We start from the raw sequence: 24005 nt of genomic DNA on the forward strand, positions 1-24005 counted from the left end.
ACTCTGACTGTTCCCTCCACTGCCCAATACTCTCAGTTCAACCCCCAGGACCCCACCATTGTTAGCACCAACCCTGCCCTTTAGGACTATCTACCTTTGACCAATCTATTTTCACCACCCCCTCAGACAATCTCCTTCCCTGCCTCGGACAGCTTCCTTCCCTCTCTCGGACAGCCTCCCTCCTTGCCTCTCTCCCTTCCTCGGGTAGCCTTGCCCCTTTGCCCTTTGACTGCTGCCATCTTAACTCAATCATGGCCTGTCATGGGATAAGGCTCCCCAAAGAGGCAAAAAACAGTGGCTATATCTCCAACTCCAGCAAATACATTACCTATACAATACATTACCTTGCTTCCTGCATGCCACTTATATGCAGTTGTAAATCTGAAGGTATGTATTTCTTGCTCACCGATAATTTAATTTGAAAGGTGCATTTAATTCTGGCAAGGTTGCCTTTTAATGAGCATGCATGAGATGCAGGCACGTGCAAAATGGCTTCCTGACGTTTGCTGTTAGGAAGCTCAAACTGCCTTCAAACTTCTGAGAGTTTAATACCTGAGTTTCATCCTGCTATTGGGAAGCTGATTTGTTGCCTCCTGCACAATTACGTTCCCCTGCCCACCTTACTTCACACTCTGGGGAGGAGCACAAGATTCTACACCATGTGTCCAGATACCACTGTTCAAAAAGACTTTCAGATTTCACAGCAGCCCAACAGTCTGTTCTCCAACACATTACTAGGATTGCTGAGGCACTACCCTGGGAGAAGGGCAGTGGCTCCAGAGAGCAATAGCCTGTTCCCCTCTCTCAGGTTGACTGTATTCCTGCTTCCGCCTCTGCTGTTGTTTCGTTGTTGTGTCTCAGCCAACCATGGTGCAGCCCAGGCCGAGGTAGTACAGTCTGAAACCGTCTAGGTCCAGCTGCTCAAGGTCATTCTGCAAGGCTACCTGCAGATACCTGCACTGAAAATCATCAGCCTTCCACCAGCCAGACAGCAACCACAGGAAAAACCATCCTGTAGGAGCACAAGATAAGGCAAAGGAAAAGCACCAAGGGGATGCACCAGGGTGAATAGTTTATTTTTATATGCATTATGGTGTGGCTGAATTTATGAAAATTGGATTTGAATGTGCATTTTCCTGCGGTTTTGATTTTTCTGTTGTCAGGAAGAGGATAATGTGATGGTAAGTGAGAGAGGGAAGGTAAGGAGTGTGCAGCTGATGCTGAATAGGAAGGTGTGATTAAGGTTATTTGTATCACTCATTAATTATTTCATCACATAGAGACCAGGCAGAAATGTGCTGCCTACATTGTACCCTCCCTTCCTCTTCCTTTGCTCTGCATCTTGTTGAACTGCATCCTCCCCCACTTCTTCCTCCGCTCCTCTTCCTCATGTTCCTCAGCTTCTCACTTGATACGTATTGGGTAGCAAGGTCTGTTTCCTTATAATGGCTTGGATGCGCAGCATGCAACATACTACCATAAATCTTGATATCTGCTCAGCTGGTACTGCTGAGTACCACAGCAGTCTAGGCCACTTGTGCCAACATGGCTCTCATTGTAGACCTGCTGTGCATGGTTACATGGGTTCCAGATTGGTGTCATGAACAACACCATAAGTGAATAACCCTTCTGGCCCAGTAGCCAGACTTTGATTTGTCATCGTGGCACAGTGGACTGTCACTGAATGAAGGAATCGTGACTACTGCCAGATTCATGAGCATGATGTGACATAAGAGAATGGAATTCCTTTTGGTTATTTGAAATGGCTGAGTTCACATGAATTGCGCGAAAGGCAATGTGTGTGCAGTCAGTGATACCCAGGACCATGGAGAAGCTCATAATCCAAGCAAACCCTTGTGCCCACTCCACTTGCTGGTTTCTGGCAAGAGGAAAGAATATGAAGCTGTCTGCCTGTGTTTAACACATGTTCAGCTGTAGGCTGGAGCACACAGATCAAAAATGGCAGTGTTGGCATCAAATCAGTATTGTCCACTGATGATTCTACAAGTGTTTAGTGGTTCCCAGAATTGTGTAAAGTTGCTGAAGGCTACAGGGGGTGACATGGAAGGTCACTTTGTGCTTAATTCAAAGGTCCTACACACATTGCTTGCTCTCAGACATTAGTGCAGTAGTTTGCATCCCCTTGGCATAGGGCATGACAGGGAGAATAAATAGAGCTGACACAGGACAGGACAAGCTGTTGGGAGAGGAAGCAGGAGACCATCTACACAGAGTATCTAGGGAGCAATTCTCCTTCCTGAACATTAGAAAGAACAGTATGCCAGATTCATCTCCTTCACTAAGGAGCTCCTCACTGAAATATGCCATGTGCTACAACTGCAGCCTCAGAGGAGAGCCATTCCCTGCCAGAAAATGGACATAATTTTTGCATTCAAATGCACCCAAAACAATCAGTGATCATTTGACATCAAATGTTGTCATTTGGCACTGCCCCCCCTCCCATCCCACACAGCCCTCACTCACTCATTCCCTTCTCCTACTCCACCCATCCCCTACTTGGATTTTGCCACTTTGTCTGGATGTGGGGAAGCTCCCACCCCTCCACCCCACCGCTGACTTGAGCCTAGGCCAGCCGCTGGACCCTGGCTGCACTTCAACCCCTGCTGCTGACTCAGGCCTACTGCCAGCCACCTGCCCTGAGGCCTTATTGCCAGCCGCCTGCTCCAGGACCCTGACTGGACCTCCCCTACCCTGTTGCTCACTCAGGCCTGCAGCATCGACCACACCCCTACCCCAAACCCACATCCCTACCCGAACTGCCCACCCATACTCCAAACACACACCCCTACCTTTTTTATTCTCCTGTCCTGGCTGCTCCTCCTGGTGGGAACCTGTTCCCCATTGAGAGTCAGTGCATGTGGAACCCATAACCCAGTGAGAGTCAGTGTGTGTGGAACCCATAACCCAGTGAGAGTCAGTGTGTGTGGAGCCCATGCCCCATTGAGAGTCAGTGTATGTGGACCCCATACCCCAGTGAGACTCAGTGCACGTGGAACCCATACCTCAGTGAAAGTCAGTGCATTTGGAACCCATACCCCAATGAGCGTCAGTGAATGTGTGGAACTCATCCCAGTGAGAGTCAATGCATGTGAAACCCATATCCCAGTGAGATCAGTGTGTGTGGAACCCATACCCCAGTGAGAGTTAGTGTGTATGGAACCCATACCCCAGTGAGTGTCAGTGCATGTGGAGTCCATGCCCCAGTGAGACTCAGTGCATGTGGAATCCATACCTCAGTAAGAGTCAGTGCATGTGTGGAACTCATGCCCCAATGAGAGTCAGTGTGTTTGGAACTTAGTCAAATTGTGTTGAAATTTCTAGAAGGTAGAATTTTTCCTCACAAGCAAGCTCTGATCACTTTGTTGACAGTTCAATGCTTTTGAGCTTTGAAGGTAATTAAATAATACTAAATGATCACTTTTGAGTGCATTGATGTCAATTGATGACGAATGATGTCAGTTGATCAATACTTGGGATGCCAAAAGATGGCTAAATGATTGCTCTTGAGCACAAATGTGTCAAATGATGACTGAATGATCACTTTTGAGCATAAATGATCACAAATGAGCACAAATGAATGCTGCTGAAAGCAAATGATGTCCAAATCTTCTGGGAGGGATTGACCAGATATTCCCACAAAGCTGGAAGGCTGTGAAATTCAATAAGACCATAAAACAGAGCACCAATTAACATTAGTCTGCAATACTTAAAGCCAACCTGCACCTCTTAAAGGCGAGGTGAATTTTGACTAGAGCAGGGACTAATTACAGAAGAGAGTGTGAACTTGAAGAACATTGAATTATGAAACAACATGGGAGACTGTAATGATTTTCCAATGCTGCAGTGGAGGCCTTGGTCAGGGAGGTGCAGAGGAGGAGATGTGCCATCTACCTGCAGGGGCCAGGAGCCCCTTCAGATAATCTTACAGAAGGCAGTGTGACCAGATAGCAATCGTGTACATTGCCAGGCATGTAACCACAAGGAATTAGGTGCATAAGAAATTCATAAGAGTGATTGTTTCTTCAAATGCCATATCCCTCCCACTACATAACTAGTTTCATTCACTGCTCAATGCACCGCACCCCCATCAACCACTTACCAACAATTTTTATTAATTATGATACATACCTAACATTTATAGCTCTACCTTAGCCCCATATACTTAGGAATGCTGAAAGTTTCACACCCACATCGCCCATCTTACATGCACCAAGTTATTTACCATATGTCCAATGTCATCAAACAGATTGCATAACTCATCACTTCCTTCCCTCTTGCAGGACAAGGTCATGCACAACTGGAGGCAGCAACTCTGGGGAGGGGAGACATTGGTGGTGCAGAGAGGCACAGCTGCATGTCCTTATTTACCTGGGGGAGATGGTGGACTTCATCACTGAAGCAGCCCTAATCGAGGCCGTGGAAGACAGTGGGGCTGAAACCATAAAGGCTCACAATAAGCTGATACCTAATCCTCCTAAGTCTGCAGTAAAGTGTTATGATCCTGGACCAGATGCCCAAGTTTTTGGTATGATCCGGTTAAGGACCAGTAACTTTTTGTTTAAAGTAGACAAAGTTTGAGATCCCAGGCATTTGCTAAGAGAATAAAGCCACAAGCTTCCATGGTTTTTGAACAATTAAAATGAACTTGACCATACAGTCAGAAAAGTAAACAAAATTACAATTCTATCTTATACTCCCACATTCAGAATCAACATGAGATACATGTGAACTACAGGCAAACTGTGGTCAAACTACACTGCACAATAAGTGGCTGATGCGACCAGGACAGATCCCACAGATTTCTCAGCCACCAACCCAGATGTCAGTGAATTAGGCAATTTCTTTAAAACTGTGTCTCACCCATAATGTATTGCAAACTTTTCTTTTTCAAAGACCAAGGGTGGAATTTTCTGTGCCCGCTGGTGTTGGACGTGTTCGGCAGCATGAGCAGATATTATGGCGAGAAGGCGAAAAATTGGTTTCACGATGTCGTGAAACCAGTTTGCGATTGTCCGCTCTGCCTGTCAATGGCGGGCCATATTTCCCACCGTCGGACATCAAGTACCTCATTGTAATACATTTGCATATCATTATAAACCCAGCCCGCCTCAATCATCCCCCAATGCTGGATTGCCCGAGCACACCGGCGTGTATTTCACAACAGCATAGATAAGGCGTGCATTTGGTGGGCTGCACTTTGCGTGGGATTTCTAGGTTTGTTTGCCTACCTTGCTTTGGGCAGAGCTCACAATCATCAGTGCCAGGCTGCACAGACACCACCACATCACTTTTAGGAGGGCTCACAGGCAGCTCTACCTACCCAACCAGCCATAATGCAGGAGTGCCTTTTCAACAGCTGCATGGCTAGGTCTTGCTTGGGGAAGGGGGAGAAGTGGCCTCAGGCAAGGGAAGAGGTTGCAGGGCAAGGGCTATACTGGGGAAGGGGGGTATCCCAGGGTGTGTGTAGGGTGTGAAGAAGGGTATCCCAGGGTGTGTTGATCTATGCAAGTGTCCTCAAAGTGGTGAGGGCTGAGGAGGCAGTCTCAGAGGAGATGAGGCCAGATGGACATGTGAGGCTATGTGTGTGAGAAAGTGAGTGGTGATGTCCCTTGAGCTGGCAATGAGTGAGATGCCAGTGAATGTGTGATGGGCGTGAGTGTGTGAGTTTAGAGCGATGAGATAGTTGCCTTAACCTGACAGCAGGGATGAAATCATTTATCCTCTATGTGCATTAGATAGCCAACCTCTTCTGTGCAGCATTTGCACTGATCACCACTGCCACTGCCTCCCAGGCCAGAGTGGTAATGTTGTTGCCCTTGCTGTGGCCAGAGCAGGGGCAGAGGACATCACGGCATCCAAAAGGCACTCGGGAAATGCGTCACTGAATCTGGGGACTGCATTCTTCTTGCCTTTCGGGGCCATGTCTTCCGTGCAGCAGTCCTGGGCTGGAAGCAGTGAGAGATGTGCGCACGGCTGACTCAGACTGCCTCAACAACTGCTTTAAATGTGGCGCCCGGCGTGCTGAAGCGGCGAAGTGCCAACAAGGCAGGTGAATCAGTGCCCGCGTGCCATCGAAACAGCATGTTTCCTGGGAATGCATTATTAATGCTGTGGGGTTGGGATAATACGGCATGAGAAGCCTCCATTGCGGCCAGCTGGGAAAACGTCATTTTTCCCGCCCGCTACTGCACTTGGTGCAAATATGGGACGATTCTGCCCCAATTCTCTGAATTCTTTCAAAGCTGCTCTGACGCAGACTGCCTCAACAACTGCTCACCTCCCAGAATTCAATCTTGTCTCCCAAGACTCCATTTCCCTGGATTCCCGAGTCTGCACTCCAGCACCAACTCACAAGAACAACTTCAGCTCTTCAGCTGCACCGAGCAGAACACCAGTGCTCTAAAGAGTTACCTTTGCCCCAACCTTCCGTTGATCTCCATGGCTCTTCCCGAGCTGTCACTACTTGTAGCCTGTCAACAGCAGCACTTATACTGTTTGGAGCCTCTATCTTTGCTCCTCTCCACAATGTTTTCTCTCTTTCTGGGACTTCTCCTTGTCCCCTCTCTCTGTCCACTCTCCCCGAGTTCCCTTTAGCTCTCTGGGGCCCCTCCCTGCGGGGATTGCTGATGCACAGTCCCAGAGGAGTGAGAGTGGCACACGGTGCAACAGAACCATTACAGGCTGATAGCAGAAAATTGATTGAGTTTTTTGAAGAGGTAACAGAGGTGAGGGCCATTCAGATGACTTGCTGTGCACGGGCTCCCAAAAGCTGTTTGACAAAGTGCCACGTAATAGGCTTGCCAGTAAAGATAAAGTCCATGGAACCGAAGGGACAGGGGCAGCATGGATATGAAATTCGACTGAGTGACAGGAAACAGATAGTAATGGTGAACAGTTGTTTTTCAGACTGGAGGAAGGTATAAAGTTGGTTTTAGGATCACTGCTTTTCTTGATCTTTATTAATGGCCTAGACCTGGGTGTGTAGGACACAATTTCAAAATTTGTGGATGGCATAAAAATTGATATTGTGAACGTTGAGAAGGATAAGGAAATACTTCAAGAGGACATGGAAAGGCTGGCGGAATGTTTGACACCTAGTAGATCAAATGTAATGCAGAGAAGCATGAAGTGTACATTTTGGTAGGATGAATGAGGTGAAGCAATATAAATTAAAGGATACAATTCTAAAAGAGATGCAGGAGCAGAAGGACCTTGGGATATGTGCATATATCTTTGAAGGTGGCAGGGCAGGTTTAGATAGCAGTTAATGAGGCATGCGAGATTCTGGGCTTTATAAATAGAGGCATGGGGTGGATTTTACAAATGGACGGATTATCCGCAACCCAACCCCAATCTAAAAGTCAGTTGGCACCTCGCTGACTTTAAATCAAGCTTCCCCACAGCGATATTATGCTGGGGGCTGCATTAATGACCTATCAGGGAGGGTGCAGCAGTCGCCAGTCAATCTGGTTGGCCAACAGCTCTGTAGTTCCAGCAGCACCAGGACACTGTGGAAGCCACTACTGGGACTACAAGGAGTCCTGAAAAGAACTGATGATGTCCCTTGGACTTCAGGTAAGTCTGGGGATTTTGGGCAGGCATGTTTTCGTGATCCCAGTGAGGAGGAGGGAGTGGAGGGTGGGGTTTGTGTTAGACAGGCCACAGAGGTGGCACAAAGGGCCTAGGAGCCATGTGCACGCCTGCAGGATGCATTTCTGGTGGTCGCACATCAGCTGCACATTCAGCGAATGGAATTCCTTGCAGTTGATGTAGTCCACCGTGTGTTGCGACCGAGACCTAAGCACCACATGAGTGCAGTCGATCGCACCCTGCGCCTGTGGGAAACTGAGATCTGGGCAAATCCAATCGCTCTTGCATCTTGGCTCTCCTGGTCCCGGGCAAAATGCACAAAGTTGTGTTCCCTCACGAAGGTGGCATCCGTGAACTCATGTACGCATTTGTGGATGGACGCTTGTGAGATCCCACAGAGGTCACCTGTGGAGATTTGAAAGGAGATACTGGCATAAAAATTGAGCACCGTGTCACTTTCATGGCCACTGGCAGTGGATGCCCTCCATGTCCCATGGCACCAAATCCTGCAATAGTTGGCAGATGTGACCGACCAGTTTCCTAGATATACGGAGCCTTCGGCAACACTGGTTCTCCATCATCTGTAGGGATGAAAGGTGATGTCTAAAGACCCTGGGTGTCACTAGGCGCCGGCCTGCGATGGCTCGCTGTGGCTCTTAGGCAGTGAGTGCGAGAGCCCCAGCCGCCCCTTCTTCCTGAGGTTACTGCTCCTGCCTCTGCACAGCCAGGAGCTTCAGTCACTCTCTCCTCTGATGTCTTTGCTTTCTGTAGGCCACCAGGCATACAGCTAGTTCACCAGGCTCCATGATCTTGATGTACTGCTCTTGCAGGATGGGTGTACGAAGGACCTGCCCTAGTAAAGTGTGAACACCCGTTAACGCTTCCTGGAGAGTGCTGGCCACCACTTGGATGGCCAGATATTAGTGCGCTGCATGGCTGCCCGAAACCTCACCGCCTCTGCCCCAGTCCACCTGACCGATTGGCAGCAGCTTTGCTGATTGGACTGCATACTGTGCTCTCAGCTCAGGCGCAGGCATTCTCCTAACCCACGCTGCAAGGCTGCCCTGTCAGCTTGAACCATGGGAGAGACTGGAATGGGATCCGAACTGGAATGTGGACATTGCAAGGGGCTGTGAGTGCCCCCACCAGTGATTACTCCATGGCCAGCTTTAAGCGAGGAGATTGTGCGTGTGCAGTCCAACTGCTCTGCAGTCCACTAAAACGCTCATGACTTTGCAGTCTGTGCCGGGGAGAGGGGGGGAGGGAGTGGGGGATGAAAAGCTTTGAAGCACTTGGTGGCACTTTGATGCCGCTGCATTACTAGAGTGGGCAGATAAACTAGAAGCCCGTCTCTAATCATATCAATGTGGCTGCGCTTGAACTCTCTCAGTTGCAGAGGAATGGTCACTTTATACAGGTTTCCCTAATGCAGGGCCACTTCCCTCGCCCACCCTACCTCCCCACCCCAAAAGCTCGTGCGCTATATTCAATGGCTGGGCTGCCCTTGCCACTTCCGCCCCCAACCCCGGCACCCCACCCCCACCACCGCCCTTGCACAGGTCACCTCAATGGCTAGACTGCCCTTAACCCTGACCCCCCCAACGCCCCTCAAGCTTGAAGTCCAACAGACGACCCTGGCAAGCACTGCACAATGTTACTGTGTACTCACCTCCGAGTTCCCCTCAAAGTGCAACCCGCCAAGTGCACACCTTTTATGTGCTGTTGTGAAACATGATGGCGTGCTTTCCCGCTGATGTGGACAGATGACCCAGCGAGGGGGGATGTATCCATTGGGTTTGCCTGATAATGATATGCTGCTGTATTACAATAAGGTTCCTGACATCCGATGGAGGGAAATGCGTCCCGCCGTCAGCAGGCTGAGCGGACAATCGTGAACTGGTTTCACGCCGTCGTGAAACTGACCATGCCATATTGTCCACTCACGCCACCGATCACACCCCACACCAGTGGGCACAGAAAATTCCGCCCAGTGAGCAGAACGTGTGCAGTTTTGTTTTCCTTATTTAAGGAAGGATGTAAATGCATTGGAGGCGATTCAGAGGAGGTTTACTAGATTGATACCTGGAATGAATGGTTGTCTTTTAAAGAAAGGTTAAACAGGCTGGGCTTGTTTCCACTGGAGTTTAGAAGAATGAAGGGTGATTTGATTGAAGTATACAAGATCCTGAATGGCCTCGATAAAGTGGACGTCGAAAGGATGTTTCCTCTTGTGGGTGAGTTCAGAACTAGGGAGCATTGTTTTAAAATTAGGGGTCACCCATTTAGGACAGAGATGAGGAGAATTCTTTTCTCTCAGAGGGTTGTGAGACTTTGGAACGCTGCCTCAGAAGGCAGTGGAGGCGGGGTCATTGAATATTTTTAAGGCAGTGGTAGATAGATTCTTGTTAGGCAAAGGAATCAAAGGTTATCGGAGTTAGATGGGAATGTGGAACTCGAAACACGGATCAGCCATGATCTTATTGAACGGGGGAGCAGGCTCGAGGGGCCGAAAGGTCCACTCCTTTTCCTATTTCTTATGTTCTTATGTGAGTAGTGATACCCCTTGTGCAGGCAGTGAGTCAGATGCCAGTGAATGTATGATTGGCTTGTGATTGGGTGGGTTGAGATTGATGAGATGGTTGACTTACCCTGGCAGCACAGATGAGTTTTCTGCACTGGTTGGCCAACCTCTTGTGTTGACTCTGGCCACCTCTGCCACCGCCTCACAAGCCAGACTGGTGGGCCTTCTGCAGCCAGAGCGGGGGGTAGAGGATGTTGCAGCGGCCCTCCATGACACCCAGAAGGTGTCCCAGAGATGCATCACTGAATCGTGGGGCTGCAACCTTCCTGGATTTTGGGGTCATGTCTTGAATGGAACACTCCTGGGCTGCAAGCATTGAGAAGTGCGCGCGCGGCTGCATTTCAAATATGGTACCCGGCGTGAGGAAGTGGCGAGGTAATGGCGTGGCGGGCCAATTAGAGGCAGCCCGCCAGCAATCCAGCGTGTTTCCCGTGACTGCATAATTTATGACGTGGGAAGCGGATGATATGGTGTGAAACCCCACCATTGCAGCTGATGGATAAAAGGACTTTTTTCATGCCCGCTGCTGCACTTCGTGCAATCTTGGAGGTTTCCACCCTAGGATTCTAAATTTAGGTAAGGCTGGCTTCAATGGGATGAGAAGCAGCTGTTCTCAGTAAACTGGACAAATCTGTTAATGGGTAAATCAACAGAGAATTATTGGGAGGTTTTCAAAAAAAAAAATTTCTTGATATTGAAACAGTTTATACCCCTAAGAGGCAAGTAATGAAAAACAGCCATGGACAACAAAAGAAGTGAGAGACAACATAAAACTAAAAAAAAACACAAAAATGCAACAAAAAAAACACAAATCTAGACAACTGGGAAAGATGTAAAGGACAACAAAAGGTGACAAAACAGACAGTAATAGCTACGAAAAGAGAATATAAAAATAAGCTTAAACAGTATCAAAGTCAACATATTTTTTACAATTACATTCGGGAAAAAGAGGGTGATTAGGAACAATGTGGGAGCCTAGAAAATTGATAATGGTGATGTTGTAAATGAAAACAAGGAAACGACAGGCATGTTGAGCAATCATTTTGAGTCAGAAATCACTGTGGAGGAAGAGGATAGCAAGAAAACATAACACTGAATCATGGATAGGGACTCACCAAAATTAACACAAGCAAAATAACAATGATGAATAAAATAATGGCACTGAAGAGTGACAAATCCTCAAAGCAAGATGGTTACGATAAAAGAAAATAGGTGATAACATTGTTGATGCCCTAACTTTAAAGCATAGTAACCTATGCAAACTCTTTTGATTGGTCAGTTTAAGGAACACATCTGTTGATTGGTTTATTTGGTGCCCAGGGCACACAGGGGCACGTGGGAAGTGCGGAGGACTGGGCCGCATGATCCTTGTGCGGCTATCAATGGTTGATGGTGGCAGCAATGGGTGGTGTGGTGTGTTGGTGGAAAGCAAAAATAGCAGAAGGTAAGGGGAGCCCAACAATAAAATTACCCTGGCTGGACAGACTATTTCCGTGAAGGATGAGATTGTATTGATGGGAGGGATGGGGATGGCAAGAGAGGGATTGGGATGGCATGGGAAGGATGGAATATCATGGAATGGGACTGCCTGTTTTAAATTCAGCATCAATCATTGAAGAAAATAGCTCGCTACCGACCGATCTCATTCCGTGACAAAGTTCTTGTTTAGCATTCAAGTTTTGTAGCAACATTATAACTGATTCTTCTGTAGGTGTGGGTTTGTATGGTGGCATGCCATTGGAGTTAGACTATACAGTAACTATGGAAGGTATAGACTGTTATTGTCTTCTTAGTCTATGGAATCTATGCCGATGCTATCTTTTAATGCACCTGGCAGCTTTTCTAAGATGCTGAAAGGATATCTCCCCTAGAATTAGGGAGTACAGATTAAAAATAAGGGGTCTCCCAATTAAGATGGAGATGAGGAGGATTTGCATCCCTCTAAGGGTCATTAATCTTTTGAATTCTCTTCCACAGAGAACAGCGGAAGTTGGGTCACAATATATTGAAGGCTGAGTTAGACAGATTTTTGATTGACAAGGGAGTCGAGGGTTGTTGGAAAAAGGAAGGGAAGTAGAGTCAAGGCCACATCAGATCAGCTATGATCATATTGAATGGCAGAGCAGGCTCGAAGGGCCGAATGGCCTACTCCTACTCCAAGTTCCAATGCTCTTATGTTACCTCAGATGCTGGAAATCTGAAACTACCAAAAATGCTGCAAACGCTCGGCAGTTTAGAGAGCAGCCGGAATTTTCTGCTCCATTGGTGGTGAGCGTGTTTGGTAGCGTGAGCGGACAATATGGCAAGAAGGCCAAAAATCGGTTTTGCGCTGTTGTGAAACCAGTTTGCGATCATCCGCTCTGCCTGTCAATGGTGGGCCTTTCCCACCATATGTCGGGAACCTAAGTTCAATACTTCAGCATCTCATTATAAGCCCTGCTTTCTGGAATTATCCCCACAGGCTGAATCATCTGGGCATCACATCAACATGTTTCACAACTGTACATAAGCGACCTACAGATGCCGAGCTGCACTTCACTCGGGACTTCGAGGTTTCTTTGCCTACCTTGCTTTGCGCAGTATTCGCAATCATCATCGCCAGGCTTCGCAGGCAGTACCACATCTCTATCTACCAAACCAGCGGGAGCGGTGTTTCAACAACTGCAGAGCTAGGGCTTGCTTGGGGAGAAGTGGCCTCAGGCAAGGAAAGAGACTGCAGGACAAAAGCTGTACTGGGGGAGGGGAGTATCCCAGGGTGTGTGTGGGGACACATGTTCATCTGTGCAAATGGCCTCAAGATGGTGAGGGCTGAGGAGGCAGTCTCCAGAGGAGATGAGGCCAGATGGAGATGTGAGGGTGTGTGTGAGAGAGTGAGTGGTGATGTCCCTTGAGCTGGCAGTGAGTGAGATGCCAGTGAATGTGTGATGGGCTTGTGAGTGTGTGAGTTTAGAATGATGAGATGGTTGCTTTACCCTGGCGGCACGGATGAGATCATTCATCCTCTTTCTGCACTGGATGGCCAACCTCTTGTGTGCAGAGTTGGCACTGATCACCACTGCCACTGCCTCCCAAGCTGGAGCGGTGAGATTGCTGGACTTCCTGTGGCCAGAGCGGGGTGGAGGATATCAGGGCAGGTCTCCAAAAGGCATTCCAGTGGCAGGTCACTGAACTCTTCTTGGCTTTCAGGGCCATGCCATGCCTACGCTGCTAGCATTGAGAACTGTGTGCACGGTTGCAGTTTAAATATGGCACCCGGAGTCAGGAAACAATAAGCTAATGGCGTGACGGGCAATTCAGAGACCGTCAGCGAGACGGCATGGCTGCATAATTAATGAAGGGGGAAGCGGATGATACAGCGCAAAAACCTGCCATTGCGGCTGGCGGGAAAAACATCATTTTTCATGCCCGCTATCGCACTTAGTGCAATTCTGAGGCAATTCCGCCCAGCATCTGTAGAGAATCAGAGTTAACATTTCATAATATCACCACCTTTAACACGTCTTTGTTCCTTTGTCTGTGACATCTTTTGATTATTTGCTCCTATCACTGCTTGCTTGTCCCTACAACCATCCCCCCCACCCAACTTCTCTCCCCCCACCCCACCCCCCCACCTTAAACCAGCTTATATTTCACCCCTCTCCTAACTTTACTCAGTTCTGCTGAAGGGTCATGAGGACTCGAAACGTCAACTCTTTTCTTCTCCGCCGATGCTGCCAGACCTGCTGAGTTTTTCCAGGTAATTCAGGTGATTGCACTTCATCAAGACTGGGCCAATGAAAGGTTATTGGTCAGAAACATTAACAATTTCTCTCTCCTCAGACGTGGAGAAGATCTACATGTAGCATTTTTTTCTTTTTGTAAGGTGCAATGTTTAGTATCACACAGAATTGTCTACACAAGCAAAGAAACATTCCAGTCAGAAAGGATTTTATGTGCTGTGACTTGCCATCTGCTGGTGTGGTAGCTTATCTGACATGAAGATCACATGACAACAATCTCAAAATTGATAGATTTAGAGTGAGTCATCTAACATTGCTCATCTGGGTATATAGGACAGGATTTTACCACAGGTTTTGGGACCCCGATGTCAGGGCCAAATTGGGGTCCTAAATCCGCACGTACCAGCCAGTACCAGTAAGATCTCACCGATATTTTCAGGGGAGGCCTCCCAGTTTTACCCCTCCGTGCTCATCATCCTATTAAAGATGGCAGGCAGGCTATTGACGCTGTCAGTTGAATTGGAGGGCCGGCAGCTCTAGAGTCTCAGCACTCCCACCAGGAGTTGTGGATGTTGATGTAGGCCACGGACCATGAGGGTGCCTCAATATCAAAGTGTCCTCACTGGCCTGAATGTCAAAATAATGAATTGCCAGCAAATGGAAGGGTAATTGAATTCAAGAGAAGGGGAACCTCTGCCTGTGGCAGTGTTTGGACCATGTGTATGGCCTTTTGTGACAGTTCCCTCTTTGGGACTTGGAGACTCTGGTTCCAATAGTCCCCTAGCCTGTGCAGGGAGGCCATCTCCATGCTTCCATGAAGCTGATGGTCTCCGCTCACGGCATTGAGCCACTCCGCTGACAGCAAAATGCTGGTGAACTCTCCAGATCACTCCAAATTGGGGCTTAATTATGTAAATTGGCTGCCTGCCTCCATTCAGAGGCCAGCTAATCTGTTTCCCAAGTCACTCCTGGAAAATATCCCTAGCAACGAACATGTATTGAGCAGCCATCCCAACATGGTTCCCCCCTATTTTCCTGGCCCCCAGCCTCCAATCCTGCCACCAGGGATCCAGGAAAATTCAGCCCTCATATTGGATCACATTTGGTAATTCTTTGGTATCTTTTGTTGACAACTTAAATTGGTTAGAATTAAAGCCAAGAGATAGCTGGCTAGATATATAGATGTATAACAAAAGCAAAGTACTGCAGATGCTGGAAACCTGAAATAAAAACAGAAAATGTTGGAAATGTCACTTTCTATAGATTCATAATTTGCTTGTACTGCCTGTCACCACTAACAAAATCAACAAGATATAGTATCTCTCGCATGCGATTCTATATAATTTGGATTAATCCATTCTTTTGATCTAACAAATAAACTAATAATGACTTATAATGAGGAATGACGAGCATCAATTTGATTGATTCAATGGCCCTACTGTGTCTTATTCTTCAATTATTCATCAATTGTTTGGGGGGTCAGTACTGTAGTTACCCAGGAGTTAGAAGTGTTTTTAATCATTCTAACCTTTCCTTAGTAACTTTTCCTGGGTAACTATTCCTGGTAAACTATTCTACTAAGAGAGTCAGAACCATCCAAAGTCTGTGATTTAAATCAGAGTATCAGATGGTTTCAGGTGCAGGGTCATTGTCCATCAGAAATTGAAACTTCCCAGACAATTGCCGTGCAATTCTTGCATGGGGAATTCCGGGGGGCCCACAATGCATCTTCTGGCGTACGTCCCAGGTACGGCCCACCCCCACTCCGAGATCGGAAGTTCTGGGCCATAGAGTTTTCTGATAAATTCTTCCTAAGTGAAATTATTCATGAATAGCACAAATTGGGCTGATGGCAAATCGGCAGTCCATTTTGAGTTCATCATCTGATGTGTGCTCATTGACTTTTAGATTCCTCCTATCTCTGTAACTTGCTCCAACCCTAGAACCCTCCGAGGTATCTGCCCTCCTCCAAATCTAGCCTCTTGTGCTGTCTCGATTTGAATCGCTCTACCATTGGTTGCCATTTCCTCAGCTTCTGAGGCCCTAAGCTCTTGAATTTCCCCACTAAATCTCTCCAACTTTCTGCTTCTCTTTCTTCCTTTACGATGCCCCTTAAAGCATACCTTTTTGGGGACAAGCTTTTTGTCATTTACCTAATATCTCATTTATATGGCTCAGTGGCAAATTTTGTTAAACATTGCCCATGTGTAGTGCCTTGAAATGTTTAATGACATTAAACATACCAAGTAAATGCTGATTGATGTTATAGTAGCAATTACAATTTCCTTTATCTTTAGGGAAGAAGCCCTCCTCAACACTTTGACATATTTTCGAATCACTTAGAAACATAAACCTATAGTAAGCTGCAGAGCCTTCAGGGGGAATTTTTCTGATGTCCTCTTCACCGAGGAGGATCTCATTAAGTGATGTCACTTACTGCAGCCACAACTCGAGCCCCAATTCAAGACTTGGACAGCATTACTTCCATCAAGGTCATGGTCACCCTCAACTTTTATGCCACAGGCACTTTTCAAGCTGCAACAGGTGATGTCAGCAATATCTCATGGGCTGCTTTACACTGATGTATCAGGGAGTTTCTGAGACTCTCTACTTAAGGAGAAACACCTACATCTCCTTCCCTATGGGCAGGGAGAAGTAAAGCAAGAGAACACTGGGATTCACACACAAGGCAGGCTCCGCATGATGCAAAGTGCCATGGATTCTGTTGTCTTTCCATGTTTGCTTAATATAAACTTACCAATCTCACACAAGACTGGTAAACCAAAAGTAGATTCAGTTTATTTGAAGATGTAATACAGGCTTGCTCAGCAGATAGATTTACTATAAAGATTCAACAACTATTGTTAACAAGAAAGTGCAGCTGCAATTCCTTCACACCACATGAAACTGAAAGCTCCTCTGAACAATGTTTGCTGATCACATTGTTTACATCCTGGCTACTTACTCATTGGCATATTCTCTCTTAAAGTGATATCACAACAGACTACATCTACAATATCTTGTGTCTCCCTATTAGCCTCCTGGCAACTTTATTAAAAGTGATTCCATTTTCTCAAGGTGCAGGTGCTCTGTAACCAGGGGCATGGAGGGAAATCATGGGCCCTGGTGCTTCTCCTATTTCTAGGCCCCTTATTTCCCATCCCCCACTTTAACCCTCCCCCTTCAATCATGCATAATGTTTTTCCCCTTTCAAGATTCACCAATCAATTCACCAAACAATCACAGAAAGGTCCTAGTAAAATGATAACGCCCATTGTTGGCATCTGGTTACAAATGTCACACAATATATATGCTGCATGGGTCATTAATTTTAAGAGCAGCAATGATATAATGCAGTGTTAGTTTGTGTGCACCCTACAGGTGCTCTGGCTATTAAACAAATCAGTGACACAATCGGTCATAAAATCACGTGAGAAGACATTGGGTGAGCGTCCTGATGTCATCCCGCACTCACACGATATTTGTTGGTGTGCGCACTTCCGACTTTTGTGAGCACCCACTGACAATTAGGAGGGCAATTAAGCCCATTAATGGCGCAATTGACTCAGATTTTTCATTGCCCATCCAACCTTATGTTTGGTTGACGGGCAAATCGGCCAGGCTGCCTTTACATTTTTCAGCAAACCACATCCACAAGTGGGATGAAATTTTCATAAGGAAATAATATATAAATAAATTTCTGTGGATAGCATTTCCATTAGCTAAACTTTCAGGTGATTGATTATGATGCATGGTCACTTTCTTTCAGCTTTTGAAACCTTTGTTTTTGCTTTTTCGGGTCTTCAGCTGCCTGAGGCAGCTCTCTACCTTCAGGAAGCTTTCTGTCAGTGTTGGCCCGCGCCCACAATGACGTCATCGCCCGTCCCCTTCGCACCCCCACCCTGACAGTGCTGAGCTTTTCAGCACGTGTTTCATGCTGGCTGGATGTTAATTGGCCAGCCAGCGAGAAATTGCAGTCGGGGTTGATCACAGTTGGTGGTCCGTTTCCTGGCTGATCCTGGGCCTGCCAATCACACCCGCCCACTGAACTGAAAATTCAGGCCTACGAGTCCATTATGCACTCCTGTCCTGCCATATGAACATACATATTAGGAGCAGGAGTAAGCCATTTGACATCAAACCTGCTCAACCTTTTGGTAACATTACCTACATTACACCAATGATTACAACTCAAAAGTACTTGATAGGCTTTAAAGCAACTTTTATGCATCATGAAAGGTGCTTTATAAATATAGGTTTTGTCTTTCTTTCATCATACCTGCGTGCAGCGGGCAGAGTGCCTATAGCAATGGTGAAAATGGAGGTCCAATGCTGAGTCTCTAAGGATAAGTAATCACAGAGCAATCAGCTGATGTTAGGAAAGTGGCTACAAAGAAATCACTATATTTACAAAACAATTCAACTCTGTAGGTAACACAGCCTTACCATTCTGACTTCCCTGGCACCAACCCACTACATACAATTGTGTTGTACACTGTGGATTTACAGCCTATCCACAGGTAATATAATGTTGCATAGCATTTGTACTAAATTAATGTGCAAATAGCATTTTTTTTTAAATTCCAATTGTTGTTTGAGATATGAGAGAAATAGGCAAATTAAGTGGGAAAATTTAATTAAATAAGAAACTGCAACAGCAAAAAAAAATGCGACAGCAAAATTCTGAGAGAAATCATTTCTAGAAGCACTTAAGTCATAGGATTGGGTCTCTGTAAAGGCCCTTTTATGGTAAAAGCCTTTTATGCTGTTTCCCTGGGCTTTCAATAGATTTTTTTTTTGCCAAATTTACAATATATGATCGGGAATCCTCACCCCCAGAGAACTTTTAACCCCACAGTGTGACCCCCTTCTGCTAGATTTTAAACAGGATGGTGCAGGTTGGGGTTAATCTAGGATGGAGTAGAGATTTGTAAAACCCTTCTTTAAGCAATCTCTTTGTGACAAATAGGGATTTTATTTCCAGACTTTGCAAGTGTAATAAAGCCGGCAACAGTGAGTCAACACCATTTTTGCAACACTCCCGGTTTTCAGCTTCTTATATTTATTTTGATGAGGCCCAATATTCTCAATCCTCTGGTACATCGAAACAGCATGTCATGAGAATTATGTCTACTTTATGGCATAAAGAAATTAGACAGCTATTTATATGGTGGTTTACATTCAAAAGAGAATTTTGAGAGGTGTACAGTATTTAAGTTTGTGCTACTAAATCTTAAAATTGACCCACTCCCACCCTCAACCCATCCTCCAACTTCCCCTCCCGACCTCCCCTGCAACCTTCCCCCACAACCCCCCTCCAACCTCCCCTGACATGCCCCAGCCTTCGACCTTCCCAATACTTAGTCAGAGGATATATCTGTTCATTCAGCTCTTGATGTCAGGCAAGCATCTGATCATTTAGAGACGGGGAGGGTTGAGAGAGGTGGTGAACAGGTAAAATGCATATCGTCAGTATACTTGTGGATCTGACACTCTGGTTTTGGACGATTTCACTGGATGGATAGCACATGGATGAAAAATAGGTGAATGGATCTAAAACAACTGAGGTAACTGTGCAGGAGCAGGAAGAGAAGCCCCTGTAGATGATCCTATGGCTAAAATTTGAAATTAGACATCTGCATTACCGTTGCTGTTGAGATGATTGACAGGTATTTAGTATTAGTTATCCTGCATGACAGAATAGTGAGAAATGGTATACAGGGCATCTCGGCCCAACATATTTAAATTTTGTTTCAGAATTCAAAACAAATTTTGTTTTGTTATTTTTGAGATCAGAGCTTCCCCATTCACCAGAAAAGCAAACTGAAAACAGATGGGTGCTCAAGTGAGTGAAGAGCCAGGATCATAGATCTCCGACCTATTTCCCACAGTCTCCTGTCTGAGATGGCAGTAGAAAATCTCAGCCAATATTCATAATTTTCCTGATCCCAATTCAAAGGTCTGCGTTGTTTCTAGTGAATTCACTATTACAATAATAACATGGAAGATTTCACATTGGGCAATGGGCAAATTTGTGCACAAAATGGGTGCAAAATCACCCATGGCGAAGTTATGGTTCAATGAGCATAGTGAGTTTTCACCAATTGCGCCCGTTGTGGCCCTTTGAAGAGTTTCTTCAAATGAGTTTCTTTTAGACACAAAGGCATTGTAGCAACCTTTTTTCAAAGAAAAATAAATATTAAAACGTATTTAATTTACTGAGGGACTGACTAATGTATACCAATTAAATTAGCAAATGGCTCTGCATACGTCATTTTCAGTTATTTAAATTTAGGGCACTCAAATTAATATACCAGACACTCAGAGCAGAGGTTTCCTTGCCCTGGGATGGCAGGACTGGAGGCAGGGGGGCCTGGTAAATAGTCGAGAGTTACATGGGCTGGCTGCCCAAAGCGTTCACAACGTCAGCCAGGTTTTTCCCAGGGCAGGTAAGATCGTAGATCGGTTGATGCTTTAAGGATCCATTTAAGGAGCATTTAAAAAGCTCAGAAACATTTTGCTACTTGATGAAGGTGAGCTCTCTGCAGCAGTCCAGGCAGCCAATAGAGCCAGAGGCTCCATCCACCAAAGAGGGGTCCATCGACAGCAAAGGCTGTACCTGCGGCTCAAATATAGTCACCAGAGAGGCTTCCTCCAATCGCAGTGGCCTGCCTGCCTGCCAGCTTGCCCCCTTTGAAATATTTAACTATTTTTATGCCTCAGATAGGTACCTCTGCCACAGCACCTCACTCAGTGGGGCTGTCAAGGCTTTAGAGCTGCCTGCCCAGTGATTGGGTCCGCAGCTTCGGAAGCCTTCCCGCTGCCCTCAACTGAACGGCGAGCTTGGAGGAAGCCAAGTGGGAGCACCTCCGGGTAATAACTCCCATGGTTTGGCTTCCAGCAAATGCAGGCTCGGGGCCCCCATTTGGTCCTGGCGTCGGAGTCCCGAAGCCGCTCGGAAAATCCTGCTTTAATACCTATTTTCTAAATCTAGGGCGGGATTTTCCAGCACTACGGGATCTTCCGGTCCCGCTGAAAGTCATTGGGCTTTTGGCTGGGCTGCCACATCACCCACAGCAGGTCCTGCCACAGTGGAGCAGGAAAATCCTGGCTATTAATTCAAACCAGATACGTAGCCAGTTTCATGGGTGGAGCGGGATTCAACATAATAAGACCATAAGACCATCAGACATAGGAGCAGAAATTAGGCCATTCGGCCCATCAAGTCTGCTCCGCCATTCAATCATGGTTGATAAGTTTCTCAAACCCATTCTCCCGCCCTCTCCCCATAACCTTTGATCCCCTTACCAATCAAGAACCTATTTATCTCGGTCTTAAATACACTCAATGACCTGGCCTCCACAGCCTTCTGTGGCAATGAATTCCATAGATTCACCACTCTCTGGCTAAAGAAGTTTCTCCTCATCTCTGTTCTAAAAGGTCTTCCCTTTACTCTGAGGCTGTGCCCTCGGGTCCTAGTCTCTCCTATTAATGGAAACATCTTCCCCACGTCCACTCTATCCAGGCCTTTCAGTATTCTGTAAGTTTCAAATGTTTTGTTAAACCAATGGAAGAGATCACAGAAATTCGACATGCGCTGGGTGTTTCATGCATTTGAAATGTTACACTGGTTTGACTGGTTTTGGATGAAGCACTACCTACTGGTGACTCTGTCCTGAGGTTTTATTATTGATATTATTTAGAAAATACCAAAAATGATGCTAATATACAACAATCCCAAGTTCAGAGTTGATTTATGGTATGGTACAATATGCAAATTATTTTTGTCAGTTAAATCACAAGCAACTGTTATAATTAATGAATGTCACAGTGAATATTGACACTGCAGTTGGAAAACAAAATGCTCTGAAAGGATCAAACGATGGTCTGAAGCTTGTGAAACAACTTTACAGGTACGACTATGCCTCTATATGAAATTACCGTTGTCAGTCAATTACTGCTGATTTCCCTGCCGCAGTATTTTTTCCGAACAAGATCATCAAAATAACTGTGACAAACACTGAATAAGGATAAAGCTGCTCTCATGCCCACATGTCCGTCCTTGGCCTGCTGCAATGTTCTAGTGAAGCTCAACGCAAACTGGAGGAACAGCACCTCATCTTCCGACTAGGCACTTTACAGTCTTCCAGACTTAATATTGAGTTCAACAACTTCAGATCATGAACTCTCTCCTCCATCCCCACCCCCTTTCCGGTCCCCCTTTTTCCAATAATTTATAATTTTTTTACAAATATATTATTCTTTTCCCTCCTATTTTTAAATTTATTTCAATCTATTGTTTCATCTCCACCTTTTAGCCCATTTCGATCCCTTCCCCCCCACCCCACCTCCACTAGGGCCATCTGTCACTTGCTCATCCTGCTTTCTGCCCTTTGTGTCCCCATTAGCACATCCTTTAGATAATATCACCACCGTCAACACCCCTTTGTCCTTTTGTCTATGACATCTTTGGCAGTCTCTTCTTGGCCTCCACCTATCACTGGCCCCCTATCGAGCTCTACCTGTCCCACCCACCCCCCTCTACCAGCTTATATTTCATCTCATTTCTATATGTCTTAGTTCTGATGAAGGGTCATACGGACTCGAAACATCAACTGTATTCCTCTCCGCAGATGCTGTCAGACCTGCTGAGTTTTTCCAGGTATTTTTGTTTTTGTTCTAGATTTCTAGCATCCGCAGTATTTTGGTTTTAACTGAATAAGGATATACGCTGTCAATTATAATATCATTAACACTTGCTACTAAATCAACACAGCTAAATTTCAGGTAGATTTAGTCCATAACCATGCATGTTCTACTAAACACCAATAAGAAAGAGACACTTGCATTTATATGGCACTTTTCACAACCACTGGACATCTTAAAATGCTTTACTGCCAATCAAATATTTTCTGAATTCTTGCCCCTGTTGTAATGTAGGAGACATAGCAGCCAATCTGCACACAGTAAACTCCCACACACAGCAATGTGATAATGACCAGTTAATCTGTTTTTGTGATGTTGATTGAGTGATAAATATTGGTGAAATCAATACCATATTGGCCATACACCATCCTGACTTGGAAATATATCACCGTTCCTTCATTGTCGCTGGGTCAAAACCCTGGAACTCCCTTTCTAACATCACATGGACTGCAGCGGTTCAAGAAGGCAGCTCACCACCACCTTCTCAAGGGCAACTAGGATGGGCAATAAATGCTGCTTAGCCAGCAATGCCCACATCTCGTGAAAGATAATAAAAAAAGACACAATGGCTAACTCGCCTGCTCTTCTTCAAAATAATGATACAGTATCTTTAACATCCTGAGGATGGGTCCTGAGTTTAATGTCTCAGCCAAAGAAAAGCACCTCTGACAGTGCAGCATTCTCTTAGTATTGCACTGGAGTGTCAGTTTTGATATTTGTACTCAAGACCTGGAATTGGACTTGAATGCAGAATCCAATTGTGATGCAGTAGGAAGAATGCTACCCATTGGGACGCAGCTGACACTCTAAGGCCAGGGTCTTTAGGTCAGTAAGTGGGGGGCGGGGCCCGCTCACCAACCTGTAAAATGACACAGGATGACATCAGGCAGAACTCCCGATGTCACCCCACCTCATTTCAATTTTCAGGTCGGCAGGGGCACAGCCGAATCAGCTGTGCGCCCGTCGACCTGTCAACAGCCTTTTGAGACCATTTAAAAAGTAATTGAGATAATTAATGGACTTGCCTGTCCAACCTTAAGGTTGGTGGGCAGGCCGGGAGCCCTGGCGGGCTTCAGAGAAAGCCTGAAACCTCATTCTTGGGCGGGATGAGGTTTCATGAGCGTTTTTAAAATTTTAATAAATGTATGCTTTAAAGGGATGGACATGTCCCAACTCATGTGGCAGTGTCACATGAGGGGAAATATCAAGGAAATTTTATTTTTGCACCTTCACCATTTTTAAATTTGGCACTGATCCCCGTGAGGCAACACTTCACTTCAGGGAGATGAGTGCAATCTCGGCTGAGGGATTCCACCCCAGCCCGCACGAGGAGCGCATAGCGCTTCCTGGCGGACATCACGCTGGTGAGCCTTAATTGGCCTGCCCAC

The sequence above is a fragment of the Cetorhinus maximus genome, chromosome 7, assembly GCF_964194155.1.
Source record: "Cetorhinus maximus chromosome 7, sCetMax3.hap1.1, whole genome shotgun sequence".
In the NCBI taxonomy this organism is placed as follows: domain Eukaryota; kingdom Metazoa; phylum Chordata; class Chondrichthyes; order Lamniformes; family Cetorhinidae; genus Cetorhinus; species Cetorhinus maximus.